Source organism: Arachis hypogaea, chromosome 10 (genome assembly GCF_003086295.3).
Source record: "Arachis hypogaea cultivar Tifrunner chromosome 10, arahy.Tifrunner.gnm2.J5K5, whole genome shotgun sequence".
Taxonomy (NCBI): domain Eukaryota; kingdom Viridiplantae; phylum Streptophyta; class Magnoliopsida; order Fabales; family Fabaceae; genus Arachis; species Arachis hypogaea.
Genome location: NC_092045.1, coordinates 97,078,039 through 97,101,842, shown reverse-complemented (window position 1 = coordinate 97,101,842; position 23,804 = coordinate 97,078,039). Strand labels below are relative to the sequence as shown.

At 38.1% G+C, this 23,804-nt stretch overlaps 1 non-coding gene across 1 annotated transcript; it reads left to right on the top strand.

Moving 5' to 3' along the window:
- The first annotated feature begins 5,024 nt into the window (after positions 1-5,024).
- On the top strand, positions 5,025-5,132 carry LOC112719019 (small nucleolar RNA R71). The gene has a single exon (XR_003161343.1). It is a non-coding gene; the product is annotated as a small nucleolar RNA R71 (small nucleolar RNA).
- The last annotated feature ends 18,672 nt before the right edge of the window (positions 5,133-23,804 follow it).

The following is a 23,804-nucleotide window of genomic DNA, read 5'->3' as shown; positions in this document are numbered from 1 at the left end:
AGCTTTAGTGCCAGTTTGGGCGTTTAACTCCCATTTGGGTGCCAGTTCCAGCGTTTAACGCTGGGATTTCCTGAGGTGACTTTGAACGCCGGTTTGGGCCATCAAATCTTGGGCAAAGTATGGACTATCATATATTGCTGGAAAGCCCAGGATGTCTACTTTCCAAAGCCGTTGAGAGCGCGCCAATTGGGCTTCTGTAGCTCCAGAAAATCCACTTCGAGTGCAGGGAGGTCAGAATCCAACAGCATCTGCAGTCCTTTTTGGTCTCAGAATCAGATTTTTGCTCAGGTCCCTCAATTTCAGCCAGAAAATACCTGAAATCACAGAAAAACACACAAACTCATAGTAAAGTCCAGAAAAGTGAATTTTAACTAAAAACTAATAAAAATATACCAAAAACTAACTATATCATATCAAAAACATACTAAAAACAATGCCAAAAAGTATACAAATTATCCGCTCATCACAACACCAAACTTAAATTGTTGCTTGTCCCCAAGCAACTGAAAATCAAATAAGATAAAAAGAAGAGAATATGCAATGAATTCCAAAAACATCTATGAAGATCAGTATTAATTAGATGAGCGGGGCTTTTAACTTTTTGCCTCTGAACAGTTTTGGCATCTCACTCTCTCTTTTGAAATTCAGAATGATTGGCTTCTTTAGGAACTCAGAATCCAGATAGTGTTAATGATTCTCTTAGTAAAGTATGATGATTCTTGAACATATCTACTTATTGAGTCTTGGCTGTGGCCCAAAGCACTCTGTCTTCCAGTATTACCACCGGATACATACATGCCACAGACACATAATTGGGTGAACCTTTTCAGATTGTGACTCAGCTTTGCTAAAGTCCCCAATTAGAGGTGTCCAGGGTTCTTAAGCACACTATTATTTGCCTTGGATCACAACTCTTATTTCTCTATTTCTTTTCGTTTTCTTTCTCTTTTTTTTCTCTTTTTTTTTTCGATTTTTCTCCCTTTTTTTTTTTTGAATAGCTTTTTCTTGCTTCAAGAATCATTTTTATGATTTTTCAGATCCTCAGTAACATGTCTCCTTTTTCATCATTCTTTCAAGAGCCAATATTCATGAACCACAAATTCAAGATACACATGCACTGTTTAAGCATACATTCAGAGAACAAAATTATTGCCACCACATCAAAATAATTAAACTGTTATAAAATTCAAAATTCATGCACTTCTTTTTCTTTTTCAATTAAGCACATTTTTATTCAAGAAAGGTGATGGATTCATAGGACATTCATAACTTTAAGGCATAGACACTAAGACACTAATGATCACAAGACACAAACATGGATAAACATAAGCATAAAATTCGAAAAACAGAAGAATAAATAACAAGGAAATCAAGGAACGGGTCCACCTTAGTGATGGCGGCTCTTCCTTGCTTTTGAAGATCCTATGGAGTGCTTGAGCTCCTCAATGTCTCTTCCTTGTCTTTGTTGCTCCTCCCTCATGATTCTTTGATCTTCTCTAATCTCATGAAGGATGATGGAGTGTTCTTGATGCTCCACCCTTAGTTGTCCCATGTTGGAACTTAACTCTCCTAGGGAGGTGTTTAGTTGCTCCCAATAGTTTTGTGGAGGAAAATTCATCCCTTGAGGAATCTCAGGGATCTCATGATGAGTGGGATCTCTTGTGTACTCCATCCTTTTCTTGGTGATGGGCTTGTCCTCATCAATGGGGATGTCTCCCTCTATGTCAACTCCAACTGAATAACAGAGGTGACAAATGAGATGAGGAAAGGCTAACCTTGCCAAGGTGGAGGTCTTGTCCGCCACCTTATAGAGTTCTTGAGCTATGACCTCATGAACCTCTATTTCTTCTCCAATCATGATGCTATGGATCATGATAGCCCGATCTATGGTAACTTCGGACCGGTTGCTAGTGGGAATGATTGAGCGCGTATGAACTCTAACCATCCTCTAGCCACGGGCTTGAGGTCATGCCTTCTCAATTGGACCGGCTTTCCCCTTGAATCTTGCTTCCATTGTGCGCCCTCTTCACATATGACTGTGAGGACTTGGTCCAACCTTTGATCAAAGTTGACCCTTCTAGTGTAAGGATGTTCATCTCCTTGCATCATAGGCAAGTTGAACGCTACCCTCACACTCTCCGGACTAAAATCCAAGTATTTCCCCCGAACCATAGTGAGATAATTCTTTGGATTCGGGTTCACACTTTGGTCATGGTTCTTGGTGATCCATGCATTGGCATAGAACTCTTGAACCATCAAGATTCCGACTTGTTGAATGGGGTTGGTAAGAACTTCCCAACCTCTTCTTCGGATCTCATGTCGGATCTCCGGATATTCACCCTTTTTGAGTGAAAAAGGGACCTCGGGGATCACCTTCTTCAAGGCCACAACTTCATAGAAGTGGACTTGATGCATCCTTGAGAGGAATCTATCCATCTCCCATGACTCGGAGGTAGAAGCCTTTGCCTTCCCTTTCCTCTTTCTAGAGGTTTCTCCGGCCTTGGATGCCATAATGGTTATGGAAAAACGAAAAAGCAACGCTTTTACCACACCAAACTTAAAATGTTTGCTCGTCCTCGAGCAAAAGAAGAAAGAAAAGAGTAGAAGAAGAAGAAATGAGGAAGAGGGAGATGGTTGTGTATTCGGCCAAAGAGGGGTATATATAGGAGAGAGGGGGTGAATGGTTCGGCCATTATGGGTGGGTTTGGGAGGGAAAGTGGCTTGAATTTGAAGGGTGAGGTTGGTGGGGATTTATGAAGGATGGATGTGAGTGGTGAAGAGATAGATGGGATTTGATAGGTGAAGGGTTTTTGGGGAAGAGGTGTTGAGGTGATTGGTGAATGGGGGAAGAAGAGAGAGAGTGATGGTAGGGTCCTGTGGGGTCCACAGATCCTGTAGTGTCAAGGAAAAGGCATCCCTGCACCAAATGGCATCAAAATCCACGTTTTGAGCCATTTCTGGCGTTAAACGCCGGGCTGGTGCCCATTCCTGGCGTTTAACGCCAGGTTCTTGCCCTTTACTGGCGTTTAACGCCAGTCTGGTGCCCCTTTCTGGCGTTAAACGCCCAGATGGGTGCCAGACTGGGCGTTAAACGCCCAACTGCTAGGCTGACTGGCGTTTGAACGCCAGCAGCATCTTCCTCCAGGGTGTGCTGTTTTTCTTCCTGTTTTTCATTCTATTTTTGCTTTTTTCATTGTTTTTGTGACTTCTTATGATCATCAACCTACAAAAAAGATAAAATAACAAAAGAAAATAATTAATTATAAAACATTGGGTTGCCTCCCAACAAGCGCTTCTTTAGTGTCACTAGCTTGACAGAGGACTCTCATGGAGCCTCAGAAATGCTCAGAACCGTGTTGGAACCTCCCAACACCAAACTTAGAGTTTGAATGTGGGGGTTCAACACCAAACTTAGAGTTTGGTTGTGGCCTCCCAACACCAAACTTAGAGTTTGACTGTGGGGGCTCAGTTTGGCTCTGTTTTGAGAGAAGCTCTTCATGCTTCCTCTCCATGATGACAGAGGGATATCCTTGGGCTTTAAACACCAAGGATTCTTCACTCACTTGAATGATCAACTCACCTCTATCAACATCAATCACAGCCTTTGCTGTGGCTAGGAAGGGTCTGCCAAGGATGATGGATTCATCCATGCATTTCCCAGTCTCTAGGACTATGAAATCAGTAGGAATGTAATGGTCTTCAACTTTAACCAGAACATCCTCTACAAGTCCATAGGCTTGTTTTCTTGAGTTGTCTGCCATCTCTAGTGAGATTTTTGCAGCTTGCACCTCAAAGATCCCTAATTTCTCTATTACAGAGAGGGGCATGAGGTTCACACTTGACCCTAAGTCACACAAGGCCTTCTTGAAGGTCATGGTGCCTATGGTACAAGGTATAGAAAACTTCCCAGGGTCCTGCCTCTTTTGAGGCAATTGCTGCCTAGACAAGTTATCCAGTTCTTTGGTGAGCAAAGGGGGTTCATCCTCCCAAGTCTCATTTCCAAATAACTTGTCATTTAGCTTCATGATTGCTCCAAGGTATTTAGCAACTTGCTCTTCAGTGACATACTCATCCTCTTCAGAAGAAGAATACTCGTCAGAGCTCATGAATGGCAGAAGTAAGTCCAATGGAATCTCTATGGGCTCATCTTGAGCCTCAGATTCCCAAGGTTCCTCATTGGGGAACTCATTGGGGGTCAGTGGACATCCAGTGAGGTCTTCCTCAGTGGCGTTCACTGCCTCTTCTTCCTCCCAGAATTCGGCCATGTTGATGGCCTTGCACTCTCCTTTTGGATTTTCTTCTGTATTGCTTGGAAGAGTACTTGGAGGGAGTTCAGTAATTTCCTTGCTCAGCTGACCCACTTGTCCTTCCAGATTTCTGATGGAGGACCTAGTTTCAGTCATGAAACTTTGAGTGGTTTTGATCAGATCAGAGACCATAGTTGCTAAGTCAGAGGTATTCTGCTTAGAACTCTCTGTCTGTTGCTGAGAAGATGATGGAAAAGGCTTGCTATTGCTAAACCTGTTTCTTCCACCATTATTATTGTTGAAACCTTGTTGAGGTCTCTGTTGATCCTTCCATGAAAGATTTGGATGATTTCTCCATGAAGGATTGTAGGTGTTTCCATAGGGTTCTCCCATGTAATTCACCTCTTCTATTGAAGGGTTCTCAGGATCATAAGCTTCTTCCTCAGATGAAGCTTCCTTAGTACTGCTTGGTGCATTTTGCATCCCAGACAGACTTTGAGAAATCATATTGACTTGTTGAGTCAATATTTTATTCTGAGCCAATATGGCATTCAGAGTGTCAATCTCAAGAACTCCTTTCTTCTGACTAGTCCCATTGTTCACAGGATTCCTTTCAGAAGTGTACATGAATTGGTTATTTGCAACCATTTCAATCAGTTCTTGAGCTTCAGTAGGCGTCTTCTTCAAATGAAGAGATCCTCCAGAAGAGCTATCCAAAGACATCTTGGACAGTTCAGAGAGACCATCATAGAAAATACCTATGATGCTCCATTCAGAAAGCATATCAGTGGGACACTTTCTGATCAATTGTTTGTATCTTTCCCAAGCTTCATAGAGGGATTCTCCTTCCTTCTGTCTGAAGGTTTGGACTTCCACTCTAAGCTTACTCAATTTTTGAGGTGGAAAGAACTTTGCCAAGAAGGCATTGACTAGCTTTTCCCAAGAGTCCAGGCTTTCTTTAGGTTGAGAGTCCAACCATGTCCTAGCTCTGTCTCTTACAGCAAAAGGGAATAGCATCAGTCTGTAGACCTCAGGGTCAACCCCATTAGTCTTGACTGTGTCACAGATTTGCAAGAACTCAGCTAAAAACTGATGAGGATCTTCCATTGGAAGTCCATGGAACTTGCAATTCTGTTGCATTAGAGAAACTAATTGAGGCTTAAGCTCAAAGTTGTTTGCTCCAATGGCAGGGATAGAGATGCTTCTCCCATAGAAGTCGGGAGTAGGTGCAGTAAAGTCACCCAGCACCTTCCTTGCATTGTTGGTATTGTTGTTGTTTTCGGCTGCCATGTGTTCTTCTTCCTTGAAGAATTCGGTCAGGTGCTCTAAAGAGAGTTGTGCTTTGGCTTCTCTTAGCTTTCTCTTCAAGGTCCTTTCAGGTTCAGGATCAACCTCAACAAGAATGCCTTTGTCCTTGCTCCTGCTCATAAGATAGAGAAGGAAACAAGAAAATATGGAATCCTCTATGTCACAGTATAGAGATTCCTTTAGGTGTCAGAGGAAAAGAAGAGTAGAAGACATAAGTGGAAAATTCGAACTTAACAAAGAAGATAGAGTTCGAATTTTGCCTTAAGGGATAGTGTTAGTCCATAAATTGAAGGATGTGAGAAGGAGGGAAGTGATTTTCGAAAATTAAGTGGGAAATTTGAAAACATTTTTGAAAAACATCACTTAATTTTCGAAAATGAAAATGGAAAAGAAATCAAGTGATTTTTGAAAAAGATTTTGAAATTAGAAATCAAAAAGATTTGATTGAAAGCTTATTTTGAAAAAGATGTGGTTAAGAAGATATGATTGTTTTTAAAAAGATGTGATTGAGAAGATATGATTTGAAAACAATTTTAAAAGATATGATTTGAAAACAATTTGAAAAGATATGATTTTAAAAATTAATGACTTGCCTAACAAGAAAAGATATGAATCAAACATAAAACCTTCCTCAACAGAAAAGGCAAAAAATGTTCAATCAAATCATTAATTGTTAATAAGTATTTTTGAAAAAGGAAAGAAATTGATTTTGAAAAAGATTTGATTGAAAATTGATTTGAAAAAGATTTGATTTTGAAAAGATTTTGAAAACTTAGAAAAAATCTGATTTGAAAACAAAATCTTCCTCCCCTAGCCATCCTGGCGTTAAACGCCCAGAATGGTATACATTCTGGCGTTTAACGCCCAAAATGCTACCCTTTTGGGCGTTAAACGCCCAACCAGGTACCCTGGCTGGCGTTTAAACGCCAGTCTGTCCTTCTTCACTGGGCGTTTTGAACGCCCAGCTTTTTCTGTGCAATTCCTCTACTGTATGTTCTGAATCTTCAATTCTCTGTATTATTGACTTGAAAAGACACAAATTAAAAATATTTTTGGATTTTTAATAATAAGGACAAACCAAAATGCAACAAGAATCAAATGACAATGCATGCAAGACACCAAACTTAGCAGTTTGTATACTACTGACACTAACAAAACGAAAATGCATATGAGACACACAAAACACTCAAGTCAATAGAATTCAAAGATCAGAATAAGGAAATCATCAAGAACAACTTGAAGATCAATGAGGACACATGCATGAATGCAATAAGAACAGAAACATGCAATTGACACTAAACTTAGGATGAGACTCTAGACTCAAAAAAGAAATATTTTTGGATTTTATGATTTTATAATTTTTTTTTTTTTGGATTTTTCGAAAATTATGTAGAAAAAGAAAATAAAGGTATCAAAATTCTTAATGAGAATTCCAGGAATCATGCAATGTTAGTCTAAAGCTTTAGTCTAAAGAAATTAGACATGGCCGGCCAAGCTTCAGCAGGACATTGCATTCAAGAGCTAAATTGATGAAGATCAATCAGCTTTGGTGATGATAAGAACATCACCTTGAAACACTAGAATTCATTTTTAAGAGCTCTGAAAAAAAAATACCTAATCTAAGCAACAAGATGAACCGTCAGTTGTCCAGCCTAAACAATCCCGGGCAATAACACCAAAAACTTGATGTTGTTGCCGGATCTTGGCACTGATGTTACCAAAAGCTTGCTCAAAACTTGAACAATCCCCGGCAACGGCGCCAAAAACTTGGTGCGCGAAATTGTGAACTATACTTTTTCACAACTCTCATAATCCCCGGTAATGGCTCCAAGAACTTGGTGGCTCAATACCATGGCATTACACAACTTCGCACAACTAACCAGCAAGTGCACTGGGTCGTCCAAGTAATAAACCTTACGCGAGTAAGGGTCGATCCCACGGAGATTGTTAGTATTGAAGCAAGCTATGGTCATCTTGTAAATCTTAGTCAGGCAAACTCAAATGTATATGGTGATGAACGAAAATAACATAAAAGATAAAGATAGTGATACTTATGTAATTCATTGGTAGGAACTTCAGATAAGCGTATGAAGATGCCTTCCCTTCCGTCTCTCTGCTTTCCTACTGTCTTCATCCAATCCTTCTTACTCCTTTCCATGGCAAGCTCGTGTAGGGTCTCACTGTTGTCAGCAGCTACCTCCCATCCTCGCAGTGAAAGCTAATGCACACACTCTGTCACAGTGCTGCCAATCACCGGTGTGGTTCCCTCCCCTACTGGAATAGAATCCAGTGATTCTTTTGCGTCTGTCACTAACGCCCAGTAAGTTACAGGTTTGAAGCACGTCACAGTCATTCAGTCATTGAATCCTACTCAGAATACCACAGACAAGGTTTAGACCTTCCGGATTCTCTTGAATGCCGCCATCAGGTCCTGCCTATACCACGAAGATTCCGGTTAAAGAATCCAAGAGATATTCACTAGAGCCTCTTATGCTTGTAGAACAAGAGTGGTTGTCAGTCACTTTGTTCATGGGTGAGAATGATGATGAGTGTCACGGATCATCACATTCATCAAGTTGAAGAACAAGTGATATCTTAGAACAAGAACAAGCGGAATTGAATGGAAGAACAATAGTAATTGCATTAATACTCGAGGTACAGCAGAGCTCCACACCTTAATCTATGGTGTGTAGAAACTCCACCGTTGAAAATACATAAGCATAAGGTCTAGGCATGGCCGAATGGCCAGCCCCCCAATGATCTAAGATCTAAAGTGATCAAAAGATATAAAGATCCAAAGACCTAAAGATCCAAAGATCTCTAATACAATAGTCACAGGTCCTACTTATAGAAAACTAGTAACCTAAGGTGTACAGAAATGAGTAAATGACATAAAAATCCACTTCCGGGCCCACTTGGTGTGTGCTTGGGCTGAGCAATGAAGCAAATTTCGTGCAGAGACTCTTCTTGGAGTTAAACGCCAGCTTTAGTGCCAGTTTGGGCGTTTAACTCCCATTTGGGTGCCAGTTCCAGCGTTTAACGCTGGGATTTCCTGAGGTGACTTTGAACGCCGGTTTGGGCCATCAAATCTTGGGCAAAGTATGGACTATCATATATTGCTGGAAAGCCCAGGATGTCTACTTTCCAAAGCCGTTGAGAGCGCGCCAATTGGGCTTCTGTAGCTCCAGAAAATCCACTTCGAGTGCAGGGAGGTCAGAATCCAACAGCATCTGCAGTCCTTTTTGGTCTCAGAATCAGATTTTTGCTCAGGTCCCTCAATTTCAGCCAGAAAATACCTGAAATCACAGAAAAACACACAAACTCATAGTAAAGTCCAGAAAAGTGAATTTTAACTAAAAACTAATAAAAATATACCAAAAACTAACTATATCATATCAAAAACATACTAAAAACAATGCCAAAAAGTATACAAATTATCCGCTCATCACTAGCCTAGACTCTATACTCACCTAGTCCCTCTAAACTACTAAAGCGAGAGAAAGTATGTTCTAAGTCATCAAAACTAAAGTAAGGTGGAACGTCATCAAAAGGTGGAAGATCGTCTACTACTCCTCTACACGATCATACATTGTCATATGATGTCTCACTGGTACTTCATCACGTAGCCACATAACAGGAGTCTCATACACAGGATTTAGGTCAAAGTTTTCATATGAACGGGGTGCAAACGTTGGCTGGTCTCACAGTATATACATATAAACAGAAAACGAATCTCGCTCTAGACTCAGAAGGCTACCCAGAGCAGAACTCTTTTGCAGAACGATCATTAGTGGACTACAGAAGGATACTCTTGCTTCCATCTGGAGAGGGAAGGGAGAGAGAAGGGGTCAGAACTAGGGATTTCTTAGTAGGGTCAAGGTTATTAGTTAAGTTCATTAATTCTGTGTTGTTTAGCAGATAAATAGCAGAATACAGAGAAGCAAAAAATAGAAGATACAGATAAATAGCGAAAATAGAGAAAACAGAAAGCAAAACACGAACAAAAGAATGCAAGAAAATAAGACACAGACACAGAGAATAAAATACAAACAAACAAAGCATACATTCATACAACAATCATAACAGAGAAAATGCACAACCAAGTATGATGCATATCTGTCCTATGCAGGCCATGAGCTCACGTGTCGGTTTACACCCTGCAGCCCGACATTACCTCGGAACAAATCCCAGATATGGTTTCCCTTTGTGTCCTTAGTGCATACGTGTCGGTGGTAAAAATACCACTCCTTCGTGACTACCGGCAGTCGGTGCAAAGTTCGACCCCATAATATACGCACAAGGGGATACAGTGGTCCTCAATTCGTGGGTGTCCCCGAGATCAACACAAAAAAAAGCAGAGATCCTCAATTCGTAGGTTTCTCCGAGATCAACATACAACAAAACAGAGATTCTCAGTTCGTGGGTTATTCCCGAGATCAACATACAACAGTTCGTGGGTTATTCTCGTAATCAATGATTATCAATTCGTGGATTTTCTCGCATTTAAAACAAATAACAATTTATAGGTTTCTCCGAGATCAATGATCATTCAGTTCGTGGGTACTTCCTGAATTTAACCAATTATCAATATGTGGGTTTTACTACTCTTCTCTCTTTGTCTCTTTACTCTGCTCTGATTACTCTTTTCTCTTAGTCTCTTCACTCAGCTCTAATTACTCTTTTTCTCTTAGTTTCTTTACTCTGCTCTAGTTACTCTTTTCTCTGTATCTCTTTACTCTACTCTGGTTACTCTTTTCTCTTAGTCTCTTTACTCTGCTCTCGTTTCTCGATTTAACGTATGTATTTAAAACTTATGTAAATTTTGGTATGAATAGTTAGCATGTCCCAAGTATAGGTTCATTAAGTCTATACTGAAACAGTTTAACTTTTCATATTATACCGAACCCTAGGCACAACTCAAGAACTAATTACGTTGCCCTATTTCGTTCGCTAATCTTTGTTTGATTCTGTCATTAAAACTTTACAGACTTTTTCTTCGATTTTTATCTCTTCTTTAACTTTTTATCTTTCCATTGTCTTTGCCTCACGAATATGTTATTACCACTCCCTAGGTGTTTTATGAAGGTAATTATGAGATTCTACGCTTAAAGTTGTCTTTCTAAAACTTTTACAAAAAACTGCCTTTTCCATATTATTTTATTATTTTATTATTAAATTTTCGAAAATTACCTTACCTTTACCTTTTAACTTTAAAATTCACTTTTTACCACCCGTAACTTTTAATATTTCTACTTTAACCACCCTAACTTTTGGAAATTACAAAATAACCCCTCAAACATCAAAATAATTACTTCCTTGCCCTTTTATGGATCAAAAGGGTGTTCTTCATTGTTCTTCACTACACTCAAAGTGTTCTTCGTATTCTTTGTAAAATTTTAGATTCTTTCTCTGTTTTCACCTGTTTTTTAATCTTTTCAACAACCGATTTTTACCAAAATTCAAAATAAAATTGCAGCCACCAAAACCCCATATTTTCCCCTTGATTACAACATAAATTCAACCCCAATTTAAGGGTTAGGGTTTCGTTTTTCAGCAGCTCCAAGAACATAAACTCATAGCTTGAATTTCATCAAATTTCATCGAAATTTCACCAAAATTTCAAAAAAAAAATCACTCATATAAACAATCAATTTCAAGCATAACCAAACCATATCATAATCACACAACTCAAACACAATTAATGAAGATTAATTTTACCAAACCCTACCTTGATTTGCCGCTCCAAATTTGGTTACTCTTTGAAGTGTTCTTAAAGCACTTTTTCCTCCTAAATCACATCAAAAACAACTTTAAACACAAAATCCCTCAAATGACTGAACCTTTATATGTGTGTTAGGATGAGATTCCTCACCTTACTCTTGCTGGAAATTGAGGTTTCTTAGCCCTCAAGTCAAGTTAAGCATGATTCCTAAGGAAGAACATCAAGAAAACACATGTTTAAGCATGTTTCCTTGAAAACCAAATTCAAAGGGAAAAGGGACAGCCATCTAACCTTATTTCCATTCTTGAGAAGTTACATGGTTATGTAGAGGAAGAAGAGAGGATCATTTTGGTGAAATTGGAGTTTTGATTTGAGTTTTAGTTCAGAAGAAATCAAGCTTTAAAGATTTAGAACTAAGAACTTTTCTCTCTTTTTCTCTCTTCCTATTTTTGGTCACAAGGTGGAAATGAACCAGCCTTCGAGGTATTGGGGGTATAGGGTGAGTTGTTATTGGTTGGCTTGGAGGTGGGTTAAAATAATATTAAAATATCTCAGGTGTATAACTACTAAAACTAGATGTATCAAAACACTTGTAAAAACATCTCTAAAAATTCTTTTCTGAGCTACTAGCATAAATGACACTAGTAACATATTTAATATGAGAATAGATCATGTATGATGAGGCATTAGCATTGCTAAAGTCATCAGAGAGTGCTGGTGTTAAGCTGCACCAGTAAACAGTGAACTTGGTTAAACCGATTTTCTGTTTTTAACTAAAATAGACCAGGTAACCTTATAATATCATTCAAGCATCTTCTAATACTAATATAATAATAATATTATACTATTATCTCCCTTCTGTCATGAATCAAGTCCGGTTTGTCAAAAAGAGACTATTTACGAAAACTAGAATCAAAACTCCTAACCAATACAGTTCAAAAACTAGGTTCTTCGTGATTACATTATCGAGCTTGCCTCAGAAGAGGTTCTAGCTTAAGGATGACATAATGACAATGAGGATTGAGATACTTGATGATACAGTAGAGGTGTTCCCTTTACTAATCTTTTGGAGAAATCTGTGCCTTCAGAAAAGATCTCGCATACTCGAAAAACGGGGTTGTTATAGACCCTTTTTAAGATCACAAATATATCCAAATCTAATGATCTAGAAGCTCTTAATAAGACTAGTAAGAGTGAGACAGAGTAAGCTCAGAGAGAGACAGAGAACTTGAAGAAAGACACGACAGTGAGGAGAAGAGCTCCAAGCGCGATGGAGAAAAGAGGATGTCGATCTATAGAGACTACTTTTGGCGACGACAGCGTGCTCTCTGTCCAATTGTTGCAGCAACGACAACCTCTGTCCAAGGAGAGGAAATTAGTGATGGAGAAAATGGCGGCTAGGGCTTTTAATGATGATTGCTCTGATAGGATTTAGGCTGCTTTTAGTCAGTTGCATTTGTGAGAGAAAGAAGCAGGAGGGGTGTTGTTCTGTTCATTGGTTTTTTTAAACACAAAACAGCACCGCTTTGACTAGCAGAAGAGTGAATCGGAACTTTGAAAGGAAGAAAGGTAAAAAAAATTAGAAATACCAAAGAGAAGAACCTAAAAGAATAATGATGCAAAATGTAACACCCTACTACGCAGAGCTTTACGCTTAAGTCGTAAAACAGAGGTAGTAAGATATTACGACCTCTAAAAATAAAATATTTAAGTAGATATAAAGGAAGGATTTGTAACTAGGAGCCTTGAAAGAAAGTTTAAGCGAAAACCGTAAAAGAAAACGTGTCACACACGGAAAAAATGAAACCGGATAAAACAAAAAGGATACATAGATATGTACCTAAAGAGTAGAGGGTCAAAATACAGAATATCAAGCTCCTGCTCAGCCTATGAAGTTAAGACTGGCCGAAGTATAAGTAGATACATATATATAACCCAATAGATCCCAAATACAATACATATATAAAAACCTGTTTCTCCAACGTCAACCTCTATGAAGGACAATACAAGTTATACGTACATATAGGAGAATCTAAAATAGTAGTACAAAATATAGTCTAAAAATATAAATTTCCCAAAACACATTTCGCTTGATCATAAGTCTCAGACGCTCACCGAGGTGTCTCCCGACCTACATCTGAAAATAACAACATATATATGGTATGTGAACTGGAGGTTTTCAATATGGTAATGGTGCCTACATAAATTAGATATAAGGTTAAAACTAGAGGCAATCTTATAACTTCGACACTCAAATTTAAAACTTAAAGCTTAAAACTAGAGACCATAAGCAGGGTAGTTTGTCTAAGGTTCTTAATCTTAACTCAATTCTAACTTAATTCTAACTTATTCCCTTAGCTTCTCGCCTTCTTCCCATCCTCCAAAACTCTAGTACATAGACAAGCAATACAGACAAAGCAAACACAAGTATGTATATTATGTATGCCTTTCATACTAGCTGTGAGCTCACGTGTCGGTTACTTTGCCAGAACCCGACACACCCAGTAACTAAGCCGGATATCGTCTTTTTGACGTGCTCCACACTCTTGGGATATAGTGTTCGCCGCGTTTTCTGGGATAAAGTGTTCCCACACTCTTGGGATATTGCGCCCACTCCGCTCTCGGGATATAGTTTCCACCACACTCATGGGATATAATGCTCGACTCACTTCCCAGGATAAAGTGCTCCCACACTTTTGGGATATAACATCTGCCACGCTCTTGGGATATAGTGCCTGACACACTCATGAGATATAGTGCCTGCCGCACTTTACAAACAGAGAGAAAACTTAAACATACTCATCATCAACATTCTTAATCAGACCTCATTTATCAAATTTATTCATTATCAATCATTGATTATCAATTTTGTCATCATTTAACATCATCATCATTATTTCCGCACACTTCATTTTATCCAAAATTCCATCCACAGAAGATTACAAGCCTAATTCTCTGTATCTAGTCTCAAATGGAAGTATCCTGAAGATCCAAACCCATTTGAAATAGTTAAGTTGAATAAAATAAAAAAAGAAAATCATTTTCTCTTAGAAAAATTGGTTTTAAGTTTGAAAGCTCTGCACCAAGACAACAAGCTATCATGTTCTTAGAAAATTCACTAAAAATCATATTTTCACTTTTTGCATATGAAATTTTCCAAAAATAAGCTAGACTTATAGAGCTTTAAATCAGTCAAAGTTTCACAGAAAAAGCATTTTTCTGGAGAGCTTTATATTGATTACAAGTTTGCTTTCAAAAACTAGTTTCTCTGTCAAAACAATTAAGAGCTATATTTTTAAAACAAGCACAACTTCTTCTATAAAATTTATGAAAGTCAGAAATTTTTACACAAACAAGAAAGAGTCCTAGTCTCAATGTAGTTTTGGTTCCACTCAAAATTATGGTCAGGATTGGGAGATATAAGCTTGGAAAGTTTTTGGTTTGATTATGCAGCAGTAGAAAATCAACATTGAATTTGCTATACCATATAAATATCACTAAATATCACTAAATCAAAATTAACCTCCAAAACTCATTATTTCAATCTAATACCATATAAATATCACTAAATCAACATAAAATTTGCTATACCAATAATTACACATAGGTTAGAGAATTCTCACCTTACAAACGGAGGTTTGAGACAAGACTTGGCAAGTCCACAAGGTTAATTTGATCCTAAACACCCAAAATCACATAATCCCTCAAAATAAATACCTCAAAATTTGAAATTTAGGGTAGAGTGGTTGGGCAAGAAATAGTGAGGTACTTACCAAATTGTTCTATGGATTTTGATGAGCTCGTCGTGGTGGTCGCATTTGCGGCGATCGGAGCTCCGAATTAAAAGTTATGGCCAAATAAATTTTGAGTGAGGGTTTGGTGTTTCTCCCCTTTCCCTTGAGTGTTCATCGTGTTTCCCTTGTGCTTGAGGGAAGAAGAGCTGATGCTCTTAGTTAATGGGTGAGTGAGTTGGGTCTTAGGCCCATTATGGATCCGATTCGCTCGGTTCGATCCAACTTTGGGCCAAAACCTTTAAAATTAGTGTCAAAATTCATATTTTAATTATTTCTTTCATTCTAAACTATAAAATTTAAATTTCTAATTTCTTTAAATAATAATTAATTTATTGATTAATTATGTTTTAATTACCCAAGATTTACACAAAAATATTCATAAAAATTAGAAAAATGCAAAAAAAAAAGAAACGACGAAAGATAACAGAAAGGATAAAATTAAAAAAAAAAAGAATTCAAAGATATCATTATTAGTAATAATTTCAAAAAATAATATTTTAAAATTTCAAAACAACTTCAAATTTAACACTATCCTCATCATATATGTCCTCCTTGTTTGTTGTGCCATTCTGTCAGTCATGTCCAAAACTGTGGCAGCGCCTGCACCACCTACCCATTTTGCTATTGCCGCTTGACCACGGTGCACCTTTTGAATTGATAATCTTCGAATCCAAAATATTGTAACCATTTGCAATAGCATGCACGAAAGTTGAACTGTTACCCTTCTGATCTTTTACTTCAATCTCTTTTAACAGATGCGCTATCTTGGCAGCAGCACACTCATGTGTGGCAGGCCGTTGGGCTGCTAACAAACACATAGGGAAAGCAAACAATCCACAACAAACTATACTGTCCCCGAAAATGCTCTATTACAATCCAAACCTCCATCGGAGTCATGGAATGATCCAGACTTACCATCTTTATACCACCTTTTCAGCACCAACTCCATCAACAACGCATCCTTCTCCAACTCTTTCAAAACACAGATGATATGGCTGCATGGAATCCCTATGCTGTTCCAAAGCTTACACGAATACTCATACCTCTCAGAGTTACTTTTATATAGTACAGAGTAAACCCGATGAGACTTACGAAACTTTCTAAACATGAACTTCTCTGTGCTACAATAACTCTCCCTATGAAGAATTATCAATGCAGCCACACATTTGATATGTTTCTTGACCTCGAAGAATATCTCTTTGGTATAGATTTGTGACATGGCCCGTTCAATTAATTCCAGCCCTGTAGTCATGACCGGTTCTGAATATAGAGATTTATAGTCCGTAATAAACTCATTGAGATTTATAGTCCGTAATAAACTCATTGTTCCTGTAGTCCTTAACAACAAGTTCAAGATTCTCCACCAACTCCAACAAATAATTTGAAGACTTGATAAACATTTTAAGCAATGCATTAATGCCCTTGTATCTTGACGTCATTCTCAACTTAGCACAAAACTTGTCGCACAAATACGCATTCGCCCATTGTACCTTCTTTTCGTACATTGTCCAAATCCATTTGTTCTCCTCTAACCCGAATGTAGCAACCATGTCTTAAATGACCATACACAACCATCTTAAATGCATCATATAACACCCAACCATATAGAGCTTTACGCTTAAGCTGTGTGTGTGTGTGTGTGTGTGTGTGTGTGTGTGTGTGTGTGTGTGTGTGTGTGTTTAATAGTTGAAAGAATATAATATTCAAAGAGCCTTGAAGGATAGTTAAAGCAAAGTCGTGAAATTAAAAGCGCAATGCTCAGGAATAACATTTACTCGCGTACAAAAATATCATAGGTATATATATATGTGAGAGTAGAGAGTCAAGGATACAAAATATTCAAGCTCCGAGCTCATCCTACGAAGTTAAGGTTGGCCAAACAATATTTACATACATACATATAAATCCTAAGTTTCCAAAATACACAAAATACCCTATTTTTCCAAAAAGCCTCTATGAGGTTCAAGAAACTAAACAACATCAAAATAACCCAGACACAACATCCCAACTCCGTTGCATCCGGAACTCCAGACGCCTAGCGAGATGTCTCTCGACCTGTATCTGAAAAATATAAATATCCATATAGAATGAGAACTGGATGTTCTCAGCATGGTAAAGATGCCACATACATAAGATATAAGGTCCTGGAAAAGCTAGAGGCAATCCTAGAACTCCGACACTCATATTATAAAACTTAAAGATTAAAACAGAAACCATAAACAGGGTGATTTTCTAATGTTCTTGAACTTAACTAAACTCTAACTAAACCCCTCCAAAATCCTCCAGAACACCAACAGAGTATCATAGACAAACAAAACAAACAAGACAAATATAGTTAGAGTACAATTAATGCAGGTAACAAGTATGACAAATAGCATATTGATTCACATAGGAAAACTCAATTAATGCACAAGCAAACAAAACAAGCATATGCATATGATGTGTGCCTGCCCTATGGTTGATGAGTCTCATCCGTCAGTTATAAAGCCAACCCGACATGTACGACTGTTAAACCCTGGACAATCCCCCGTGCGCGTATCCCCAAGAGTCCATGTATAGCTTTTTCTCATTCAAAATTAAATTTTGCTCATTGGGAAAATTTTCGGGGCGTTAAAGTTCCCAGCCGCATCTTGCCAAGTAGGGTCAACAAAGTATCGAGGCTCGACTTGGAGCACATGGTGGCAAGCCACTGTATCTTACCCAGAGAAACTCGTATCTTAGATAAAGAAGCGCATAAACCACATTCAAATTCATATTCAACCATTCATATTCATCATGGCCAGCCAAAACATCATTCTTTTTCATTCATATTCATTCTTTCAATTTCATTAAGGCCATACACCTCATACATACCCCATTTCTACACTTCCCATTCATAATTCATCATGTCTCAAGCTTTCTTCACCTCCAAGTTATCCCTTTTTCATAGCTTAATCTCTTCAATATACTTAAAACTAATATTTACGGTCTAAAAGAGTAAAAATAGAGAAAATCATGTTTAAAACACAAAAACTCAATTTGCTGAAAAACAGGGCCTTCGCGTACGCGAATGTGGTATTTTTTCCAACTTGCGCAGGCACCCGTTGTCCACGTATGCGAGTACACTAGACAGAGGCGAATGACCGCGTAAGCGGCCGTGTTCCTGCGTACGCGAGTGCCCCATTTGTCCTATGTCGTGTATGCAGCACTTGCCCGATTACGCGCCCCCTGCCTTTATTTTACTTAAAAGCTGTTAAAGTTCAAATTTCACATTTTACACCTCCAACTTACCACATAACCAAGAAATTGCACCTCATCCTTCCAGAAATCGCATTTAGAAAACTTAACGTACAATTTTCTTTCCTTCAGGATATGTAGCATAGTCTGTAAGTGTTCCGTATGTTCTTCTTCGATTTTGGAATAAATGAGGATGTCATTAATGAAGACGACGACTAATTTGTCTAAGAACAGACAAAAAATCCGGTTCATGTAGTCCATAAACACCGTCGGGGCATTGGTTAGCCCAAACAACAGTACCGTATATTCATAGTGGTCGTAACGAGTTCTGAAGGCAGTTTTTGAAATATCCTCGTCTCTCACTCTTATCTGGTGATAATCAAACCTAAGGTCAATCTTGGAAAATACCCTAGTGCCCTGTAGTTGGTCCATCAGATCGTCAATTCTTGGTAACGGATATTTATTCTTCACGATGACTTTGTTCAATAGCCGATAATCTACACATCGACGCATACTTCCATCTTTCTTCTTCACAGTAATACTGGCGCTCCCCACGAAGAAACACTCGGTCGGATGAAATCCTTACTCATTAATTCTTCCAGCTGAGATTTAAGTTTAGTCAATTCCAACGGTGGCATTCAGTAAGGCGCAATTGAGATTGGCCCAGCTCCAGGCACCAACTTAATTGCAAACTCGATTTCTCGAGGAGGAGGAAATTCAAAAATGTCATCCGAAAACACTTTAGGAAATTCATTCACAACCATAATTTGTTCTAAACTTTGCTCCTCTCCCGACACATTTACAGCTAGCAACACAACACCCTGACATTCACACTCACTACAATTTACTACAACAGAAATCAAATAATAACCCTTCGCCATAACCAGCCCTTCTGACCCTTTCGACATAAAATGCAATGACCTTTCAAAACAGTCAAGCAGAACGCAGTTCTTAGATAGCCAATCCAATCACAAGATGAGATCAAGACCAGTCATCGGCAAACAAATTATATCATGGACAAAATCTCACTGTTTTACTTGGAATGAAACTTGTGGACATCTTAATCTTGTCATAATGGCTTTAGAAGTAGCATTATGCACTTTCAAATCATAACCCAACACAACTATCTTCACTCCTAACTCACTAGCCTTTTCAAATGCTATGAATGAATATGTCGCTCCATAATCAAATAAAGCATTTAAAATTTTACCAGCCACTTCACAATTACCCCTAATCAATGTCTCAGATCCCTCAGCACCTGCAGTAAATATAGTGAACACTCATCTTGGTTATTGGGCTCTCCCGACTTCGTACTTTTTCTTCTTCGGACAATTCCAGGCCATATGTCCGACTCGTCCATAAAAGTAGCCCACACCTAATCCATCTCTGCATGGAACTCCAAGATGATAACTCCCGCACCTCGGACAACTCGGCTCATTCTGTGGCTGCTTTCCAAACTTTCTCCCTTGATTATCATTGTTATTAGGCCTGCGGAAGTTATTCTGACCCTGATTCTGTTGTAGTATAAAGCCTCCACGCTTAAAATTCCTACCTTTGGTGCAAAATTCCTCCTTTGGTTCCTCTAAAAAGGCATCCTTTGGCTCCCTTTCTCTATTGTTACTTTCCTTACACACTCTTCTACGACTCGGCTCTTGTTCACAAGTTCAGAAAAAATTCTGATCTCCATCGGCCAAATGGAGCTCAGAATGTCACTCCAAAATCTTCTCTCGTACTTTATACATTTTCATTCAGTAAAATCTTCTAGAGCACCTTGGCAGATTCGGAAAAACTGGTACAGTTCTTCAAATTTATTAGGGTACTCAGCAACAGACATCTAACCCTGTTTTAATTGTAACAGCTCAAGCTCCTTAACGTTCCTAACTGAACTAGGGAAGTATTTTCTATAGAACTCCGTTCGAAACACTTCCCAAGACATTACAGTGTCATCTGGTTATAGAATACACCGTGTTTCCTGCCACCAGTATAGAGCTTCACCTTGTAACTGGTAAGTCCCTAACTCCACCTATTGTTATTCTAGAACCTGTTGAGCTTGCAAAGCCTACTCCATTGCTTAGAGCCAATTATCGGCCTCTATTGGGTTTATGGTCCCTCTAAAGGTCAGAGGATGCACCTTCAGAAAAGTAGCAAGTGTCATCGGTCCCTCTTTACCGTTATTCCCATTCCCATTATTCATTTGATTTCCTAACGCTTCTACTATTTCCTGCAAAGCCGTAGCCATATTTCCTAGGGCATCCATAAGGTCCACAGGGTCATTTTCTGCCGCTCCAGGGTTCACATTACATATTCTATCTCTGTCTCGCTCGCGACTACGTCCACGAGTCAACATCGGGTCCTTGTTCACACCAAACAAGTGATATCAAGTTGATCAGTCTCAGTATTACAAGTCTAGTACTTCAAAGTCCCAAATGCATGCTCATGAACATTCATGCCATATATATCAGTTAGATAACCTAATTTAGCATGTAAAGACTCCCAGAGTATGCCAAAAAGCATAATCAGTCCGTGGTGTGGTATTACGACCTCTAATATATATAATAGTTGAAAGAATATAATATTCAAGGATTCTTAAAGGATAGTTAAAGCAAAGTCGTGAAATTAAAAGTGCAACGCTCAGGAATAATGTTTATTTGCGTACAAAGAAAGCATAAGTACATATATATATATATATATTTATTTATTTACGTACAAAGAAAGCATAAGTATATATATATATATATATATATATATATATATATATATATATATATATATATATATATATATATATATATATATATATATATATATATATATATATATATATAATGAGAGTAGAGAGTCAATGATACAAAATATTCAAGCTCCGAGCTTAGCTTGCGAAGCTAAGGCTAGCCGGACAATATTTACATATACACATATAAATCCCAAGTTTCCAAAATACACAAAATACCCTATTTCTCCAAAAAGCCTATATGAGGTTTAGGGGTGGAAAAAGGCCAGGCGGCCTGCCAAGGGCCTGCAGTCTGGCCTGTGTTTGGCCTGGCCTGGCCTGGCCTGTTATAAAATAGGTACAGGCCCAGGCTCTTTTAAAAGCTTTAATACATTAATAGGCCAGACCCAGGCTTACTAATTAGCTTTATAAGCCTATCAGGCCTGCCTGGGCTTGTTAAAATATAATTAAATATATAAATAATTATTTATTATTAATAAAATTATGAGATATTTTAAATTTATTATATTTTATTATAAATATTTTTGTATATTTTAAATATGTTAGAAGTTTAAAATTTTGTATAAATATTAAATATATGACATATTACATATAACTATTTTTATTAAAAAATAATTTTTTAAATAATATTTTTATTTTTGTAAAAAAAAATTATCAGGCCTTTTAACAGACTTCAGGTCAGGCCAAGCTGAATAACAGGTCAGGCCTAGTACTTTATAAAGAGTCTATAATAGGCTGCAGGCCAGGCTCAGGCCAATCAACTGTATGACAGGCCAGGCCTGTTAAGAGCAAAGTCTGGCCTGGCCTGGCCTGTTTCCACCCCTAATGAGGTTCAAGAAAATAAATAACATAAGGAGAAGTCTACACAATATATAACCCAGACACAACATCCCAGCTCCGCTGCAACCGGAACTCCAAATGCCTAGTGATGTGCCTTTCAACCTGTATCTGAAAAACACAAATATCCGTATGGAACGAGAACAAGAAGTTGTTAGCATGGTAAAGGTGCCACATATATAAGATATAAGGTCCCGAAAAAGTCAGAGACAATCCTTTAAATCCGACACTCATATTATAAAATTTAAAGATTTAAAACGGAAACCATAAACAGGGTGGTTCTCTAATGTTCTTGAACTTAACCAAACTCTAACTAAACCCCTCCCAAATCCTTCTCCTTCCTCCAAAATCCTCCAGAACGCCAATAGAGTCACACAAACAAATAAAACAGACAAGGCAAACACAATTAGAGTACAATTAATGCAGGTAACAAGTATGACAAATAGCATATTGATTCACATAGGCAAACTCAATTAATGCACAACCAAACAAAACAAGCATATGCATATGATGTATGCCTGCACTATAGATGATGAGTCTCATCTGTCGGTTATAAAGCCAACCCGACATGTCAGGCTGCTAAACCATGGACAGTCCCCCGTACGCGCATCCCCAAGAGTCTATGCATAGATTTTTCTCATTCATAATTAAATTCTGCTCATTCAGGGAATTTCTGGGATGTTAAAGTGTCTGGCCACATCTTACGACGTAGGGTCAACAGAGTATCAAGTCTCTACCTGGAGCACGTGGTGGCAAGCCACTGCATCTTATGTAGGAAAACTCGTATCTCAGATAAAGAAGTGCATAAGCCACATTCAAATTCATATTCATCCTGGCCAGCCAAAACATCATTTTTTTTCATTCATATTCATTCTTTCAATTTCATTAAGGCCATATACCTCATACATACCCCATTTATGCACTTCTTATTCATAATTCATCATGTCTCAAGCTTTCTTCACCCCAAGTTACCTCTTTTTCGTAACTTAATCTCTTCACTATATTTAAAACTAATATTTAGGATCTATAAGAGTAAAAATAAAGGTTTAGAAGTTCAAAATCATGTTTAAAACACAAAAACTCAATTTTATGAAAAATAGAGCTCCGTGTACGTGAACCATATTCCACATACATGGATGTGGTATTTTTCCCTACTCTCGTACGCACCCTTGTTTGCGTACGCAAGTACACTGGACACAGGCGAATGACAGGGTAAGCGGCCGTGTTCACGCATACACGAGTGCCCTATTTGTCTCATGTCGCGTACACGGCACTTGTCCGAGTACACGAACGCACCGGACAGAAGCGAATGGCCGCGTACGCAGCCATAAGCCCGCATACGCTCCCCCTTCATTTTCCTTAAAAGCTGTTAAAGTACAAATTTCACATTTTACATCTACAACTTCTAACGCGCATAACTCTTTTGTTAAAAATCCTTTTTTCTTTAGTTCTTCGAACGATGTAAACTTCACAAACCCAACACTCCAACCTCTATTTTACCGAAATCATTACTCATTTCCAACACTCCAAGCCTTCAAACAACACCAAAACATACCAAATCACATATTATTATTTTGCATTCATATCATAACACTCCCATACCCAATTTCACCAATTCCAACCCCAATCATTCACATTCAACACACATCTATACTCAATCATCAATATATATCATTTTTATTCATAATAATCATTATTTCGTCAACCATTCACCACATCCATTTAACAACCAACATAACTAATATCCATATCAAACAACACATAATTCAATAATCAAAACTACTACATGTACACCAACATATGATTCATCTAATCTTATGGTCGCAAACCTAAGTTTTCAAAAGACATTATATATTACGTACAAAAAATCAAAACCACACCTTGACCGATTTTTTTCTATGCCAAAGATGCCTAAATAGGCAAGATCACAAGCCTTCAACACCAAAATT